The following is a 4,740-nucleotide window of genomic DNA, read 5'->3' as shown; positions in this document are numbered from 1 at the left end:
TTGGTCCTAAATGGTTTACCCCTTATCCTTAGACTGTGAGCCCTAGTTCTGGACTTCCCCAACATCGGGAACATTCTTCCCGCATCAAACCTGCCCAATCCCGTCAGAATGTTATATATATTTCTATGAGATCCCCTCTCATTCTTCTAAATTCCAGTGAATATAAGCCTAGTCGATCCAATCTTTCTTCATATGTCAGTCCTGCCATTCTGGGAATCAGTCTGGTGAACCTTCGCTGCACTCCCTCAATAGCAAGAATGTCCTTCCTCAGATTAGGAGAGCAAAACTGTACACAATAGTCAAGGTGTGGCCTCACCAAGGCCCTGTACAACTGCAGTAAGACCTCCCTGCTCCTATACTCAAATCCTCTCGCTATGGAGGTCAACATGTCATTTGCCTTCTTCACCGCCTGCTGTACCTGCATGCCAACTTTCAATGACTGATGTATCATGACACCCATGGTCTCGTTGCACCTCCTCTTTTCCTAATCTGTCACCCATTCAGATAATATTCTGCCTTCCTGTTTTTGCCACCAAAGTGGATAACCTCACATTTATCTACATTATACTGCATCTGCCATGCATTTGCCCACTCACCTAACCTGTCCAAGTCACTCTGCAGCCTCTTAGCATCCTCCCCACAGCTCACACTACCACCCAGCTTAGTGTCATCTGAAAACTTGGAGATATTACATTCAATTCCTTCATCTAAACCATTAATGTATATTGTAAATAACTGGTGTCCCAGCACTGAACCTTGCAGTACCCCACTAGTCACAGCCTGCCATTCTGAAAAGGGCCTGTTTATTCCAACTCTTTGCTTCCTGTCTGCCAACCAGTTCTCTATCCACGTCAATACATTACCCCCAATACCATGTGGTTTAATTTTGCACACTAATCTCTTGTGTGGGACCTTGTCAAAAGTCTTTTCAAAGTCCAAATACACCACATCCACTGGTTCTCCCTTGTCCACTCTACTAGTTACATCCTCAAAAAATTCTAGAAGATTTGTCAAGCATGATTTCCCTTTCATAAATCCATGCTGACTTGAACCGATCCTGTCACTGCTTTCCAAATGCGCTGCTATTACATCTTTAATAATTGATTTCAACATTTTCCCCACTACCGATGTCAGGCTAACCGGTCTATAATTCCCTGTTTTCTCTCTCCCTCCTTTTTTAAAAAGTGGGGTTACATTAGCTACCCTGCAGTCCATAGGAACTGATCCAGAGTCTATAGAGCGTTGGAAAATGACCACCAATGCATCCACTATTTCTAGGACCACTTCCTCAAGTACTCCTTAAGTGTACTAAAAGTACACTTTTAACATATCAATTAGAACATGGCAGAACAGCTTGAGAGGCTGAATGGTTTACTCTTGTTCCCATGTTCCTACCGATATAATTTACAGTAATGTGCTGTTAAATCACAACATTAAAAGTAATAATTTTTTCCAAATCCTTTGGAAAATCCTCCCTCTGGAGTGTAGTCAGACTTCCTCATCTGAATCCATGTTAATTACTGTTTACTGGGTTATTGCAATACAGGTAACTCTTTGGTTTAATCTTGATAATTGAGACAATGCTAAACCTTTATAAAACAGTGGTTAGGCCTCAGCTGGAGTATTGAGTTCAATTTTGGGCACCACACATTAGGAAGGATGTCAAGGCCTTGGAGAAGGTGCAGAAGATATTTACTAGAAAGGTACCATGAAAGAGGGATTTCAGTAATGTGGAGAGACTGGAGAAGATGGGATTGTTCTCCTGAGAGCAGAGAAGGTTAAAAGGAGATTTGATAGAGGTATTCAAAATCATATATGGTTTTAATAGAGTAAATAAGGCAGAACTATTTCCAGTGGCAAAAGAGTTGATAACCATAAAACACAGATTTAAGGTTGTTGGCAAAAGAACCAGAGGCAACATGAGGAAAGTTTCTCTACACAAGGAGTTGTTGTGATCTGAAATGCACTGCCTGAAAGGGCGGTGGAAGCAGATCCAATAGTAACATTCAGAAGAGAATTGGATAAATACTTGAACGGAAAAATATTATAGGGCTAAGGGGGAAGATCAGGAGAGTGGAATTAATTAGATAGCTCTACTAAAGGACTGGCACAGGCATGATGGGCTGAATGGTCTCCTTCTGTGCTGTATCATTCTATAAATTATTTTACATGCTATTAATGCAGTTGCTTCCATTTTGAAAATAGTTACTTGGCCCCAATCATTCGGGACTTCCCAGTTTTCACTGACTCCTTCATAACAACTATCACAAATCTATTCCCTTGTCTTTTTACTACTTGTAGGTAAATACTATTCATCAATCGGTATTCGTTTTTGCTTTTCATCCTTTTAACCTGTCTGGGACTTCCATTTCATTCATGACAGTCATTTATTTTGCTTGAATTCTTGCAGTTTGGGTGGGGGCTTATTGTTCAAGTTTTTCATAGTGAATATCTGAAGGAAGTAATCATTTAATGCATTATCTATATTCTGCTTAACCTCGGTTTTAGCTCTATTAGCATCTTTTAGGGTCCTCCCCTCTGACCGCTCTGTTACTGCTCCTGAGCTAGAGAGGAGACAAAGAAATCAGCTGGGATTCTCCAGGCTGATTGGTGTATCGTGACTCTTGCTGGAACGTATGTATTTGCGGCTTTTGGTTGATGACAGGATTGGGATTGGTTGTAATGCTTCTACATGATAGGACAGCCTGTCATCTCTCAGCATCCATGGAATATAAAGGGGTAGATGTTATGGTACAGTTGTTATAAGGGTCTAGTTAGACTACATCTGGAGTACTGCATTCAGTTCTGAGCAGTGCACCTCAGGAAGGATATACAGGTACAACATCTTGAATCCGGCTGTCCAAAAACCGGAATTGTTCAAAAACCGGACATGTTTGAGGCGGCCAAGGTGACAACATCAGGCGGCGCGAGATGAGGAAATCGCTAAAAACCGGTAAACAAATACAGTGCTGGGGAGCTGTGGGCGGCGAGAAGTGGCAGGAATCGGCGGGCGGCAAGGAGCGGAGGAGTGGCATGAATCGGCGGGCAGCGAGAAGCAGAGAATCGACGGACGATGAGGAGCGCCAACAGCGAGGTCCAAAATCAGGCAAAATCCGAAAACCAGCACGATCTCGGTCCCAAGATTGCCGTATTTCAGACGTTGTACCTGTACTGGCCTTGGAGGGGGTGCAGTGCAGATTCACCAGAATGATACTGGGGATATAATGGTTTAATTATGAGGACAGGTTGCATAGTCTAGGCTTGTACCTTTTGAGAGTCAAACAAATTACTACTGCTTCATCAGTTTCCAGCTCACAACTCTTTTTTTAAATAATAAAGGGGCACAACCACCTGAACCCGCAAATTAAAAAAAAACACATTAAAAGGAACCTTAACGAATCAAATTAAAATTCTCTTCCCTGTTGTAATGATGCACTCCAGTCCCTCCAGGGCCCACTGGTCGTGGAAAACCTCGAGCGTACCGGTAGACACCGCGTGCTCCTTCTCCAGGGACACCCGGGTGCAAACATAGCCACGGAAGAGAGGCAGGCAGTCGGACAGAATGATCCCCTTGACTGCCCACTGTCTGGACCGGTTAATGGCCACCGTGGCCAGGCCCAGGAGCAGTCCTACGAAGAGGCCCACCGACCTGCCCGCACCCCCCTGCACCAGGAGCCCAAAGATCAGGAACATGAGACTGAAGTGCAGCCCCTTCAAATAATGGAAGAGGGGCTGCAACCTCACACATCCTAAAAAAACATGGAACATGGACTCCTCCAGGCCACAGAAAATGCAGGCGGCCTGGGAGTCTGTGAACTGACTTAAAAACTTATTGCACGGGACTGCCCCGTGCAACACCCTCCAGGTCAAGTCCCCAATAAAAAAAGGGAGGACTCCCACATAGAAAGCTCTCCATTGGGGTCTCCTGCCTCCTCCGGATGGCAAGATGGTGCACCAAGGCGTGTCCGGATGGCAGACGAGGATGGCAAAATGGAGGGGTCCAAGAGCTTCCCATACAGGAATCCCCTCCGCGCAGAATGAAAAGGCACGATTTCCTGGAGGAGGCTCAAGTTGAGGCGCCAGCTCCCAAGGGAGGTTTTAGGGTTTGGTGCCGATGAGGAATTCTGTCCAGATTGGGCTCAGTTTGGACCTGGTCGCCCCACGTGCTTGAGCCTCCTCAACACACCTAGTGGAGTCAGGGCCCAGTGCCACTTTTAGCAACTCGATGGCTTTGGCCACGAGCCGGACGTTGGCCCAGGACAGGCACTGCACCAGCATCTCTGCCGCTATCCAACCCGCCCCTCCGCCATCAAATAGGTCCCTGATTCTGGTCACCTTGCCAGACACAGCCCTGCCCTCCGCCTGCCTCCTAAAACCACGGTCATGGAGGTGTGGATTCCTGAGCAGCAGCTCCCGAAGGACAGCCGCCACTCCTGATGGGGGAGAGCTGCGTCTGGACCTTGTTCCAGACCCTGATCAGTTCTTGCTAGAAGACAGGCAGCCCCCGCAGGGAGGCCCTGATGCCCCCCAGGTTTGTCTAGGCTAATATTCCCTTGAGTATAGAAGATTAAATAATGATCTAGTTGAGGTATTTAAGATGATTAAAGGATGTAATAGGATAAAGAAAGACCTCAGGAAACCTCAAAGCGTTTTACAGCCAATGAGGTACTTTTGAAGTGTAGTCATTGTTATAGGAAAAACGACAGTCAATTTGTGCACAGCAAGGTCCCATAAACAGCA

The sequence above is a fragment of the Pristiophorus japonicus genome, chromosome 13 (assembly GCF_044704955.1).
Source record: "Pristiophorus japonicus isolate sPriJap1 chromosome 13, sPriJap1.hap1, whole genome shotgun sequence".
In the NCBI taxonomy this organism is placed as follows: domain Eukaryota; kingdom Metazoa; phylum Chordata; class Chondrichthyes; family Pristiophoridae; genus Pristiophorus; species Pristiophorus japonicus.
Note: the sequence above shows the minus strand (reverse complement) of the source record.